We start from the raw sequence: 15,790 nt of genomic DNA, 5'->3' as shown, positions 1-15,790 counted from the left end.
GGTAACATGACTATTTTACCCCTGGCATAGCTTGACCCCAGCCCAAGGCCTAATCCAAAGGCCCAAGAGTCTAATAATGGACCAAGGCCCCACTATGGCCCATCTATGGCATTAGGGTTTCACATAAAATGATAATTAGGGTTAAGTTTCCTACTTAACCCATTAAGGACTTAATCCATTAAGTCCATCTCTCTTTTGAATAAATCATACGATATTATAAATTTGGGCATCTAAATCCATACAACTTTATTAGTACATCTAATTCTTATCAAATTAATTACCTTTTAAATCAATGAAACCGAACTATATTCACATCTAAATTTGCAGCCCATTAGATAAAACGAACACCCATAAATTAATTAATTTTAAACCCAATTACTAATTAACAAGGCTTTACCTTATATTATATTTATCTTGAACTTAAACCAATGCCATTTAGCCCAAAATATACCAATTAAACCCATATAATATTAGCCCAACAGATTAAAGCCCAATACCTTAAAAGATCATGTCGATTAGGTCACAGTACTCCATCTCCCTGCTTGAGCATGTTCGCCACTTGCGTCTTCGGAGAGCCGACACAACCAGCTTTAGCGCAACATCCAATTCCGACGACAACAACCCCAATCTGCTAGCCAATGGCTCCTATGTCGAACCTGGAAATGCGCCACTAACTCCTCCTACGCTCCAATGGAAATTGAAACAGTTCCTTCACCGATGCTTGAACCTCACCTCATGCCGACGTCTCCCTTTCCTCGATTGACAAAGGCCATCCACAAATCCCAATTCTCTACGTCTGAAGCGCCTCTTGGGTGTATCCATGGAGATGGAGGGCAAAGCAAAATTGAAAGGATGAATCAACGGGATCTAAACCCACTTGCACCTGATATTAAGCTAATAAAAGAAGAAGACAAGAGTCCACACCTTTCGCTCTCATCCTCAATCTGGTTCAATACTCACAGGTGGCTCAAGAGAATATGCCACAATGAGCCTGACGTCTTAGGCATCCCTGAAATCGAGCTCACCTAGATCAAGCACTCCCTTGTTGTTCCTCCTCCCATCAATCGGATCTCTCATTTGGGCGATAACAGGGGAATTACCCTTAAAGACTTCACATCCCTCACCATTCTACTGCCGAAGGAGCCCATATACACTCGTCGGAAGGGACGACGAACATCACCGGGGTTCAAGAGACAACCGGAGCTCATACACCCACACACTACATCCCTCACTATGCTACAATTCTCTTTCTCTCACTATCTTTGGAATTGCAGATTGAAGACAAGGGCTCTCGTCATATTGGAGACTCACAATTGATTTAAATGGCCAATTGAACGTGTAAAGGAATGGGACCAACTCCCTTCACTGGCATCGACAATTTCAGGACCACGATAGGGAAAGTAACAACCTGCCACTGACGAATCAGGAAGAGTGAAACATGGTGTTGAAGTTGATAAGTTTGGTCCCCGGGGTTTGAAGCTTGATGATTAAAACCCTAAGTTTGATTGTCTTACCAATTTGATTTATGGAAATTACTATTTGGCCCTTGCACTAACACATTCCAATAATTATTATTATTAACCTTCCCAATGAGCTTAATCAATAATTCACTTAAAACTCTCATTTAACTTAATCTAATTCGTCCACTTCACCCGTAAATGCCTTTTAGGTAATAACTCAACTATCTCATCCCAGAAATTATCCTTGAATGAATTCATTATCCGGATTATTTTATAACCCTTAATTTTGTATTAGCTAGCTAGAAACGGGGCGTTACAAGCTGATAGGGTCCTACCTATCATGGTTCGTAGGATCTCTCGGAATGATGTACAAGGTCGAGCAGCTATCAATCGAATCATGGAACTTGATGCCAACTCTGGCGTTAACACTGTCCGTATTCGCCAACTAGAGTCTGCTCAGGAAAGGACTCTGGTCCGCAATGCAACTCTACAGAGAGAACTTGCTGAAACCCAAGCTGAATTCAGGGAACTTCGATCTCAACAAGCAAGATCTGACAGGCATATGAGGGACATAGAACGCCTACTGTCGGGATCAAGAACTCATGCTAGTAGTTCTCATCACCGATAGAATCTCATCGACTTCTCTTTTTGGATATAACCTAGTTATGTAAAAACTCTAGTCTAATTCCCTATCTTTGTAGATCTTAGACCTGCTAGGTCTTGATATGATCTTAGTTATGTCAATGTTTTCCTATCTTGGTTGATGTAAGGCCTACTTCTAGGCTATTTTTACCAAACTTGTTACATCTATAATTCCAGTATTATTGACAGATATCTAATCATATGGAATTTTTTTATCCAAATGCTATCATCTTCATTCAGACGTGTTATTATCTTGTGTTGTTGGACTATGAAGAGTTAGTCCATGAGTCACTCTCATTATTCATTCATTCTTACTGTGTTGTCATCTCTTTTAAACGTATAGTCAAAAGATGCCGCCTCGCAGAAGTACAGGGCGTAACAATGTTAACAAAACTCCGATACCACCACCTCCTCCACCACTTCAACCACCTCCTCATTTTGATGCTACTATGTTCTAGGCAGCTTTCACAACAGCCGTAGCAGCTGCTGTATCAGCCATCAATACTCCTGTACCTAGTGGATCAGGAACGGGTGCACCTCCTTATCACCATGGCGAGAGCCATGGGTATCCCCGGGAATGCACCTACAAGGATTTTACGAATGCCAAACCCCGAAACTTCAATGGAGCTGGTGGGGTTATGGTCTTAAGGTAGTGGATTGAAAAGACAAAAGCAGTCTTTGAGATCTGCGCCTGCTCGGAGGGCAACAAGGTCAAGTTTTCTACTTGTACATTTTCTGACAGAGCGTTAAATTGGTGGAATGGCCATGTTAAGTCTCTGACTATTGTGGTGGAAAATTCTATCAGCTGGGAAAACTTGAAGGCCATGCTGATGAGAGAGTACTGTCCTCGAGGGGAAATTCAAACGCTCGAGTAGGAACTCTGGGGTCTGGAAATGGTTGGTTCCGACATATCAACTTATACTAATAGATTATGTGATCTGGCAATTCTATGCCCTGACATGGTTGCTCTAGAGAGCAAAAGAATAGAGAGATATATTTGGGGACTGTCGCCCCAGATCCAGTCAAGTGTGTTAGCTTCCAGGTCTGCTACTTTCGATAACACTAAAGAGCTGGCACAATCTCTTATAGATCACGGAAAACACCAGGACCCAACAATCCCTACACCCGGGCCACAAAAGGACAACACCAACAACAACAACAAGAAAAAGGGGTGGAACAAGAGGAAAAGTGGGGCTTCGCAAGAATCCTCAAAGAGACAACAACTTGTGGCGATCACTGCTGCCACGGTAACCCCTGTTGTCCCTGCAAACCCCTTACCAACAGAATCATTTGTCGGTAATCTTCCTAGGTGGAACAATTGCAACTTCCATCACCATGGACCTTGCAAAGAAATTCAGTGCTCTAACTGCAATAGGAAGGGGCATACCGCCTGTTTCTGCAACATCCCAGCAAAGATGACCACCCAAGTTCCTAACGCAGGTGTGGGCCAAGCTTGCTACGATTGTGGCGAGGTAGGCTACTACAAGAAGAACTGCCCTAAGGCGGGGATGGATGGCGGAGTAGGAAGAGTTTTGGCCATGGGCCACGAGGAAGAAGTAGCTGATACTACGATAGTTACTAGTACGTTTCTCCTCGATAACTCATATGCTTGCATACTTTTCGACAGCGGAACGGAGAAAAGTTTTTTAAGCCATAAATTTGAACACCTACTTAAACAAAAACCACGTGCCTTAGATAAATCATTCATTGTAGAGATGGAAAACGGGAACATGGAAAGTACTAACTGCATATACGTAGGTTGTACTCTAACTTTAGATGGCCATACTTTCAAGATAGACCTCATGTCGGTCCCAATTAAATGTTTCGACGTTATCATTGGCATGGATTGGTTGAGTCTTCTTCACGCCGACATCATGTGCTTTGAGAAAGTAGTTCGTCTTAACCTTCCTATCAACGAAACCTTAGTTATCTACGGCGACAAACCGAGTACGAGCCTTCGCATCATTTCGTGCATCCAACCTCAGAAGTGCCTACGAAAGGAATATCATGCATTCCTCGCACACATCATCGATACGAGTCAAGAAGTAAAATACATTCAGAACATCCCAGAGGTGCGCGACTTTCCTGACACCTTTCCAGAGGAACTCCCAGGATTACCACCACAACGCCATGTCAAGTTCAGAATCGACTTAGTGCCAGGGGCTACTCCCGTAGCCAGGTCTCCTTATCGTCTGGCACTGGAAGAGATGCAGGAACTTTCCAGTCAGCTTAACAAACTTCTCAAGAAGGGATTCATTAGGCCAAGCTTCTGACCATGGGGAGCACCGGTCTTGTTTGTCAAGAAGAAAGATGGATTGTTTCGCATGTGCATCGACTACAGGGAACTCAACAAGCTTACCATTAAAAATCGTTATCCCTTACCCCGCATTGATGATTTATTTGATCAACTTCAAGGAGCCAACTACTTCTCGAAGATAGATCTACGATCCGGATATCACCAACTACGAGTGCTAGAGGAAGATGTTCCCAAGACAGCCTTCCGAACTCGTTATGGACACTACGAGTTTGTAGTGATGCCATTCGGATTAACTAACACACCCCCAGTATTCATGGATCTGATGAATAGGGTGTGTCATCCTTACTTGGATCAGTTCTTCATCATCTTCATTAATGACATAATTATCTACTCTCGAAGTAAGGAGGAACATAATCAACATCTCCACAAAGTCTTGGAAACATTACGATTGGAGAAGCTCTATGCGAAGTTCTCTAAGTGTGAATTTTGGATTCGAAGAGTCAAATTCTTGGGCCGCATTGTTAGTGAAAAGGGAATACACGTGGACCCTTCCAAAATCAAGGCCATTGAGAACTGGTCGGCACCGAAGACACCTATAGAAATTTGTCAATTTCTAGGTCTCGCTGGCTACTATTGCAGGTTCATTAAGAACTTCTCCCACATAGCAAAACCTCTTACGACACTAACCCAGAAAGGCGTGGCCTTTGACTGGGAAGAGAGACAAGAGAGAGCATTCCAAACGCTTAAGCGATCCTTGTGCACCGCACCAATACTATCCATCACCGAAGGGATAGAAGACTTCGTTGTCTATTGCGATGCATCAAACCAAGGACTCAGATGTGTTCTGATGCAGCGATGTAAGGTCATCGCCTATGCCTCGAGACAGCTGAAGACACATGAGGTTAACTACACCACACATGACTTGGAACTAGGAGCAGTTGTGTTTGCTCTAAAAATTTGGAGACACTACCTGTATGGTACAAAAGCGCGATCTTTACAGACCACAAAAGTCTACAACATATATTCGACCAGAAGGAGCTCAACATGATACAACGACGGTGGCTTGAGCTACTCAGTGATTACGAATGTGAAATTCGTTATCATTCGGGTAAAGCCAACGTAGTAGCCGACGCCCCAAGTCGGAAGGAATACTCTGGTCGTAGAGTCAAATATTTGACTCTAACCATCCATTCACACTTGTCCACGCAAATTAAGGAGGCTCAGCTCGACACTTTGAAACCTGAAAATGTGGCAGGTGAATCCCTGAGAGGAATGGATAAGAATTTAGAAGTCAAGCGTGGTAGAGACTTATACCTCATGGATCGGATCTAGACACCGAAACACGGTGGATTTAGAGACTTGGTCATGACCGAGGTACACAAAACTCGTTATTCCGTCCACCCAGGTTCAGATATGATGTATATGGATCTTAAAAAGTTATACTAGTGGCCTAACATGAAAGTAGATATTGCTACCTTCGTAAGTAAATGCTTTACTTGCGCGAAGGTAAAGGTCGAATACCAGAAACCCTCCGGTCTTCTGTAGCAACCGGAGATACCAGAATGGAAGTGGGAGCGGATCACTATGGACTTCATAACCAAGTTGCCCAAGACAACGGGTGGACTTGATACCATATGGGTCATCGTCGACAGATTGACCAAGTCTGCACACTTCCTACCCATCAAAGAAACTGACAAAATGGAGAAACTTACGAGAACCTACATCAGGGAGATTGTACGACTGCACGGTGTTCCCATATCCATTATCTCAGATAGATATAGTAGATTCACTTCAAGGTTCGGGCAGTCACTACAAAGTTCCCTAGGAACTAGGCTGTACATGAGTACAACCTACCATCCACAAACCGACGGACAAAGTGAGAGAACTATCCAAACCTTAGAAGATATGTTGTGAGCCTGTGTGATTAACTATGGGAAAGCTTGGGGTACTCATTTACCCCTTGTCGAATTTTCCTAAAACAACAGTTATTATACGAGCATAAAGGCAGCTCCTTTCGAAGCCCTCTATGGCCGAAAGTGCAGATCCCCTCTGTGCTGGGCTGAGGTGGGTGATACCCAGTTAGCTAAGGGACGAGTTCCCTAAATCACTCTCACAGGTCTAGAGATCATTCGGGAAATGACAGAGAAGAGTGTTCAAATTCGTGAACGATTGAAAGCCTCTAGAGACCGACAAAAAAGCTACGCTGATAAGCGAAGGAAACCATTGGAATTCCAGGTGGGCGACCGCGTTCTACTGAAGGTCTCACCTTGGAAGGGATTGATACACTTCGGAAAGCGTGGGAAGCTCAATCCAAGATACATAGGGCCTTTCGAGATTCTTGCCCGAATCGGCCCCGTAGCATACAAACTCAATCTACCGCGCGAACTCAATAACGTACATTCTACCTTCCACATCTCGAACTTGAAAAAGTGTCTGTTCGACGAGACTCTTGTTATCCCACTTGACGAGATCGAGATCAACGAGAGCCTCAACTTCGTGGAAGAACCAGTAGAGATTATGGACCGAGAGGTCAATCAAACCAAGCAGAGCCATATTCCGATAGTGAAGGTTCGCTGGAATGCCAAGCGGGGACCTGAATTCACTTGGGAACGAGAGGATCAGATGAAACTGAAATATCCTCATCTTTTTGCTTAGTTATTTGTAACTACTTATTTGCTTAAATTCTAATTTCGGGATGAAATTCCTTCTAACGTGGGGATGATGTGACAACCCGAAATTTCCTTTTTGTACAACATATCAAGTCAATAGAAGTCAGAACAGTTATTGTTAATTTTCAGACTTTTTGGAATAAGTTTGAGTATTCTATGATTAACACTTTAGGAGATACCATGAGAGAGGGTGCCCTAGGGTTTTTTATGCAAAAATAACATTCCATAACTCCAAGAAATTGGAGTTTACGGCCTTAAGTTTACTGCCGTAAACCCTAAAAGGGGGTATATATATATATATATATATATATATATATATATATATATATATGACACTTAGTCGGTATTTACACTTTTTCACAAACTCAAGATCCAAAATCAAATTCTATCTCAAGTATCTTCGGGTTTTTCTTCAAGATCTTCGATCTAGTAAGTGTTTCTAACCTTTTCAAGTTAGTATAACACCTAATCTAGTGTTTTAACACACATCCATTTGTGAAAATGTTTCAAAAGGTTGATTCTTCAAGTTACACCAAGCACACCAAGAACACACACTAGTGTTCTTGGACTTTTTGCTCATTTCAAGCTTCTATATTGTAACTGCTTCTATCTTAGAGTATCATAGAGCTTATTATATGTCTATACATCAAGAAATCATGAGGAAACACCAAGATCAAAGGTGTTTACGGACCAAGAACACCTTCGACCATAAACCCTTCTTTAGGAGCAAAAGTGTGCCCTAGTCCCTTCCTTCCCTTGTGAAACTAGTCTAGACTCATACCTTAATGTGTATAGGACTTGAAAACACAAAAATACCATGGTCCATGTGGTTTTACGACCGTAAACCCAAAGGGAAATGGTCTTAGGGCTGTAAACCCTTCAAAGGAGGGAAATGGTGCCCTAATCTCTTCTAAAGACTTAACCATCAAGTAGAAATACTTCTAAGGGACTTGTAAGGCTTCAAAACATCAAATGGTCAAAGGAGTATGAGATTACAGTTGTAAACTCATGAGTTACTACCGTAAACTCATTTGTTGATGACCATAAAACCGTAAACTCCAAGGAAGTTTACCCTCGAACCCCAAACACAATAGTAAGGTCCTATAACACTTAGATGCAACCCTTATGACTTGTAGCACTTATATAAGGTGTTTTACATGTATTAGTAAGTCTTAACTTTGTCAATTAGTAGTTTAAAGACTAATTGGATACATATATGTGTTATTATATGTTAACTAGGATCTTTGAGTGTGTACAAGTCTTCACTTGACACCTAGCAATCATACATCATTCAGTTTGAAAGAACATATTTTTATGGTTTGAGCAAGGCATCATTTTGTATAGATGATAGTGTCTTTTATTTATGTGACTATGTGGTGTAGTGTAATGTGTGCTGCCACACATGTGTGTGCGGCCGCACACATCTGTTTGACAGAACTCTCTTATTCTTGTGTGAGGGGTACTATTTATAGCTTCTGAGGTGTGTCTGATAGTACGAATTTTGCTGGTGTAAGAAATTTGTTGTAGTTGTATTTGTCTCAAGATGTACCTGACATTTACTGAATATAAATGTGTTCATGCTTGTTTTTAATTCTTCTTTTTCTACACCTTTATTATAATTAACTTCATTGATTACTAAATTGGATCAATAGATTTGGGACTTACAATTGGTATCAGAGCCAATTTGGTATCAATTGAAGTTACTTTTGAGTGTGAGAGTGCAAAATTTCACTGTTTTGAAATTTTTTGATTGAAGTACTGTTGAAGGTTTGCTGCCAAGTGTTGAAGGTTTGCTGCCAATTATTAAAGGATTGCTGCCAACTGTTAAAGGTTTGCTGCCAATACTGTGTGCGGTTACAACTTGTGCTGTTGACTGTGTGCGGTTAAAATTTGTGCTGTGTGCGGTTAAGGTGTTTTAATTGTGTGCGGTTAAAGCGGGATCTGTTAAGATCAGTGTACGGCTCGGTGTGTGCGGCTCAATTCAGTGTGCGGCTTGCTTGGTGTGTGCGGCTCAATTCAATGTGCGGTCAACTTGGTGTGTGCGGCTCAATTCAGTGTGCGGTCAGCTTGGTGTGTGCGGCTCAATTCGGTGTTCGGCTGGTTTAGTGCGTGCAGCTCAATTCTATGTGCGGCTGGTTTAGTGTGTGCAACTCAATTCGGTGTGCAGCTGGTTTAGTGTGCGGCTGGCTTAGTGTGTGCGGATAAGGAGTGTGTGTTTAAAAGTGTTAGTGTGCGATTGAAGATTGCTCAAATGGAATCTAAAAACATGACTACTCATCAAGATTTGGATGCAATTATGGGAACCACTACTCGTATTCCTAGATTGTTATCAGCTGAAGGATTTCCTGAATGGAAATACCGAATTGAAAAATACATCAAGATGAAGGATTTCAAAATTTGGAGAAGCATTTTGAGAGGACCAAATGGGATTACTTCTACTCTAGAAGATGGAACGGTAATTGACAAACAGATTGAAAATTACACTGATGACAATTTTGAACGAGTTGAAGAACAAGAAAAGGCACTTGCCACACTGACTATGGCGTTGTCTCCTGAAACTGCACATGGATTTCGTGAATATACATCAGCAAAAGAATTATGGGAAGCGCTCATAGAAGTTTATGAAGGAAATGAAGGCATGAAGCAAAGCCGACAAGACATGCTCCGATAGAAATTCAACATGTTCAATTATGTAGTGGGAGAAACATTGGAAAATCAATTGCAAAGATTTATCACACTAACTACTTAAATGAGCTCCGCAGGTGTGATGGTTACTAGGTCTGAAATCAACAAGAAATTACTTAATTCTCTTCCAAAATCATGGGACATGAATGTCTCGGTGATTAAAAAGACAAAAGACCTGAACCGTTTAAGCTTGTATGAAACAATGGCAATCATCAAAGCTTGCGATCTTGATGATAAACAAAGAGAAATCAATCATGTCAATTCGTACTCTTCAGCCAATCTTGGAATTCAAAACAACAAACTCAAATCCCTCAAACCATATCTCAAGTTGGTTCTAGTGTTTTTCCCTCCACAAATTTTTCAGTTCAATCTTATGGAATTGGTTCCCAAAATTCACTTATAGAGGAAAAGGAGGAAAATATGGCTCTAGCTACTGGGTTAGTGAACTGCTATAATGCTTTTGTTGCTGGAGACCTCTCTCCACAACTCTCATTCACTGATCTTGATCAAATTCATCCTGAAGATGTGGAAGAGATGGATATTACTTGGCAAATGGCAATGGCTGTATTCAGGGCTAAACAATTCTCAAAAAAAAAATGGAAAGAACAACTAGGGTGTAAATTCAGATAAAAATATGGGTTTTAGCAAAGGAAAGTTACGTTGTTATAATTGTCACGAACCAGGACATTTTGCAAGGGAATGCCCAAAACCTGATCAGCGAGCAAACTCTGAAAGAACCATGGTGCCAGTGACTTATGTTCACAACAACAACAGAGGATCATCCTAAAACAATCAATCTGCAAACATGGCAATGGTATCTCAATCATTCAACTGGGAAGATCAAGTTCAGGCCCTAAACATTTTGGGACCTGAAAAGGCAAATCTTGCTCAAGTCAAGGATGCAAGTAAAGAGATGGAAGCAGATCTGGAGGAGGAGATGATGAATTTGCAGTTTGCATTCATGGTTCATACCACTCCTGAACCAGTCAAATCTGAGGTTAGTGAATTCGGCTGTTCTCAACCTTGTATTAAAACTGTTAAGTTTTTGAGAGATCAAATTGAATTAATCAAAAGAGAGAACGAGGACTTGAAATATGAGGGATATACTCTTAGGAAAAATCAAAAATCCATAAAAACTCAATTAGAAAATAAAACAAAAGACTTTAAAAAATTGCAAGAGGATTACAGCAACAAATGCGAGAATTATGATCATCTCAAAAGAAAACTTGCTGCTGTAACTATGGAACTTGACACATTGAAAAATTGTTTTGAAAAAGCTGAATTTAATTTCAAAAAATTCGATGGGTCAAGTGAAAAGATTGCAAAATTAATCGAAGGTCAATCGCACTGGAGAGATATCACTCATGGTAATCAAATAAAAGTCGGATTAGGTTTTGAGAGTGTCCCTCCTCCTTTTAATCACAATTATACTGTTATTCCCCTGTCTCAAGAAGAAATTGACAGAGAATCTTGCATGGTGTATGGAAAGTCAGCTTCTGAGCAGGAAATACAGTCTAGTTATGAGACTTTGCATACTAACGTTTTTACTTCAAGTGCAGATATATCAATAGTTCAGGGGGAGCATGCAGCTGAAACTTTTGAGTCAAACAATGTTGTGATTGAATCTGGTGTTAATTATAGTAATGAGTCTGTGTCAAAAACAAACACAAATGTTTTTGTGTCGGGTGGTATTTTATTTCAGTCTGACAATGTTGTTTCTAATAGTGTTGTTTCTGATCAAACTGCTAAACCTGATTTACATGTCTCTGCATCTAACACATCTGTCACTACATTCCATGATGGTTCTTGCAAATGTAAATGTGCTAGAAATGGAAAAGCAAACAGTAACACTGTCAACAACAATGCCAAAGTTACTGATAACAAACAAATTTGTTTTAACTGTGGCACTGCTGGACACATTGCAAGAAATTGCATGAACCGAATGTTTGTATCTCATAAAATCAAAAGAGGGGAGAATGAATTTCGGGGACGATCTTTAACTAGAAAAATTCCCAAAACTCGTTCTAGAAATGGAGATTTGAATACAACATTAAACAAAAAGTTTGAAAGATTTCAAAAGAATAAACAGGTTTTTCGTAAAAACAACAAATGTTTGCCAAATTCAACTCGGGCTACGCCTAAGTCGAATTTGTCAAAAAGCAGGACAGGATCTTCCAACTCATCAAGTAGAAAATCCACCCGTTCAAAGCAAAATTACAAATTTTTAAAACCTAACCTTTAGTGGATTCCAAAATCTGTTTCAGATAAATCTCCATTACTCTCTAACTCAAAAACAAAGAAAGAAGAAAATGAAGAACTTCTAAAAGGAAAGGGTTAACCCAGGATTGTGATGACCTGGGTCCCTAAATCTAACTAATTCCGCGCATCGTGCAGGGACAGTTGCAGAGGAATGTCGCCAGACCTTGGTATGTCGACAACGGCTGCTCCCGACACATGACTGGAGACATATCCCAATTGCACAACATTCAAACTTTTAATGGAGGATATGTTTCTTTTGCGGGCGGAGAGGGCGGAAAAATTACTCAAAGAGGAACTGTTTCTAATGGAGTATTGAATTTTGTTAGTGTAAGAACTTTGCTGCAGTTGTATTTCTCTCAAGATGTACCTGACATTTACTGAATATAAATGTGTGCATGCTTGTTTTTAATTCTTCTTCTTCTACACCTTTATTATAATTAACTTCATTGATTTCTAAATTGGATCATTAGATTTAAGGAGTTCTGAAGAAATGCTGAAGTAAAGAAGAATGATCGAGGCGGAAAATTTCTGGAAACAACAATTGAAGACAAGAAAGTTCTAGTTACAGAAAGCATCATCAGAGAATCTCTTCAAATTGAGGACAGACCTGAGTACCTCATGGAAATTGAAGTCCATCAAATTGAGAAATTTTTGGAACATATGGGATACGAAGGAACTTTTCCTCCTACAATCAAAAATCTGCTTCCGCCATGCTGGAAGCTTTTAGCTCATGTGTTCATGAGTTGCGTTTCTGGCCGGAGATCAGGAGCTAACGAGATTTCTCTAGCCAATACTGGTGCCATTGCTGCATTGGCAGCAGGTTTTGAGTTTAATTTCTCAAAATTCATTTTGAATGAAATGATATTGAATATTGAAGGAAGCAAAAGAGACAAATTTTGCATGTATCCAAGATTCCTACAAATCATCCTTAACGTAACTCACCCCGAGTTGCAGAGAGGAAATGATACTCTGGATTTCAAATCCATTGGTCCAAGTGCCTTTGGATTAATGAAGCAAAAGAGAGGCAGAAAATTTGTATTTGAAGGAAAATTTCCTTTAATAAAATTTGGAATTTTTAAAGAGGATGACAGAGAAGAAGCAGCAGATAAATCCATGCCGACGGAAAATGAATACACTCATCACTCTCCCTCTGAGCCTGTAGTAGAGGAGATTCATCACTCTCCCACAACTTGTGTTGCTGATGAGCATGATCATCAGAAAGCAAATGATTCAATATCATCTCAAGGGGATGATGACGATGATCTTTATGAAGATGTAGAGTTTTTGAAAGAAATCGACTTTACAGGAATTAATGATGATATTCCAACAAACATCGAGTTTGATTTTGGTGATGAAGATTTTGATCCCTTTCTTGATATTCCTAGCAGCCATGCAAATAAAGTCAATGAAGTTGCTTCTCTAGCAACGAAGACTAGAAGTGAAGGAAATTCTCTCAACATTCTGCTCTCCTCCTCCAAGCCCTTGGAAATCACAACAAGTCAAGGAGATGTGACATCAGAGATTCCTCCCTCTGTGTCACCTGTCTCAACATCAACTCCAATCATTTCTATGATATCTGAACCTCAGACTTCCCAGACCTCCATTAGAACAAGCCAATCTCTTGAGAGTCTGTAGGTACCCTCTGTGAAAAGTGCTCCTCAAATTATCTCAACAATCACTGCAACCACTGCTCACTCCCCTTCAAAACACACTGATGAAGGTCCAAGCACCATGTTCGAGACTGGTGGATCTTTTTCTATTCCAAAATATTCCCCAACACGACCTTCTCTTGATGAAGCATCTATCAGATTAGTAAAACATTTAGCTCAATCTAGTCCAACCTCATCACGCGGAAAAGGAATATCATTTAACAAGGGTCAGGCAAATGATGACAGATCTTCTTCATTTGATCTCCGAGAAGAAGTTGGAATTCTCCATCAACAGCTCATTGAAAAATCTATTCAGATGGATCAGCTTTCTGCACATATTTTTGAGATCAGGGCAAAAGATGAAGAAAAGACCAAATAAATCAAGGATATACAAACGAGTCTCGGTTCTGTTCTAGCAAACTATTTCAATCTCAAGAACGTATTGTACGATGCCTTTGGTGAGAAAGTCAAAGCCCTTTTCCAACAGCCTCATGGAGTAGTTGATCCTCCTTCTGTTTGATAACCTCTTGCAACTGATGATCTACCTGTTGACCCACCTGTTCCAAGAACAACTACCATTGTAGACAGATTTGAAAAGGAACCTGAAGGTAGCAGAGCGAGAATTACAATCAAGCAGGGCAAAAGAATCACAAAACATAGCGAAGGCCTTTTATTCATGAAAAACTCTAATGAAAATCGCAAAACGAAAAACCCTGTCTTGACAGTAACAGATTTGAAGAAGAGGAAGTTTGGTGATGAATACGGTGACAGAACAGGCATCCAAATGTGGGCCTTTGATCTAGTGACGAATTTGTGGGTGGTAAAGAGAAAATCAGGAGCTTCTGAATGTTACAAAAGCACCCATGATTTCAACTCCTGGACCAAAACTGATCTAGCTGTATTATCCAGGGCCCCATTCCATAACCCCTCTGAAGATCAAAATGCTTCAAATTTCAAAAGATTCCTTGACAGACAGGTCAAAGAGAACTTTCCTTCAATGAAGACTTCCAAAGCTCTATACAAAAAGGACAAAGATGTTCTTGATCCAGAAACAGGCGAACCCATGAAGATTATACTTTGGCCTGCAACTAAGAAACAGAAGGAAATTCCTATTCCTCAACACTTTCATGAGGGATATCTAGATGACATGGAATTTTGGGCATATGCTGACGAAACAGCCACTGCAGCCATCAAATTCAAGAATCGAGAACATATTCTGAGATTGATTAGTGCTAAAGAACTTCTACGCTTCAGAGAAAAAGATATACGAACTTTGGCCTGTCATCAAATCATTTGCAGAAAGGATGTCATGGAGGCTGCTGCTAAAGAATTCACTGCAATGGTAGCTATAATTATAAATGGAAGATTGTGGATGGGTTCAATGGGGAGATCAGATCTGAGGTTGTTTCAGAAGCCCGCTGAGGAGCCAAAGGAGTAAAGACAACACTATGCTAGTCTCAAACCAAGGGGGAGACTGAAAGAACATATTTTTATGGTTTGAGCTAGGCTTCATTTTGTATAGATGATAGTGTCTTTTATGTATGTAACTATGTGGTGTTGTGTAATGTGTGCTGCCACACCTGTGTGTGCGGCAGCACACATCTGTTTGAAAACACTCTCTTATTCTGGTGTGAGGGCTACTATTTATAGCTTCTGAGGTGTGTCAGATAGTACGAATTTTGCAGGTGTAAGAACTTTGCTGCAGTTGTATTTCTCTCAAGATGTACCTGACATTTACTGAATATAAATGTGTGCATGCTTGTTTTTAATTCTTCTTCTTCTTCACCTTTATTATAGTTAACTTCATTGATTCCTAAATTGGATCATTAGATTTGGGACTTACACAGTTCATCCAAACCACCATCTACAGGTGAGTTCATGCCCTTTAATCAGTGTTTTAAATGATTTTAAATGCTTTAATTGGGGGGGGGGGGGGTGGAATACAAATAGAAAACAACTTGTTATAGATTCAATCGCATGTGATTTATAACTGTGTTTTCACCCAACTGATTTCACATACTTCAAAATGTGATACATGAAATGGTTTTCTGTCTTAAAATACTTTGTTATCAAATGAATTACTTTTGAAATGTTTTATAAAATGACATCAAGTCATTGTTATTTATTGTTCAAAACTCTTAAATGTTTTACAAAACCTCTTTCATCTTC

The sequence above is a fragment of the Lactuca saligna genome, chromosome 9 (genome assembly GCF_052625555.1).
Source record: "Lactuca saligna cultivar CGN05327 chromosome 9, ASM5262555v1, whole genome shotgun sequence".
Taxonomy (NCBI): Eukaryota; Viridiplantae; Streptophyta; class Magnoliopsida; order Asterales; family Asteraceae; genus Lactuca; species Lactuca saligna.
This window is presented reverse-complemented; position numbering follows the sequence as displayed.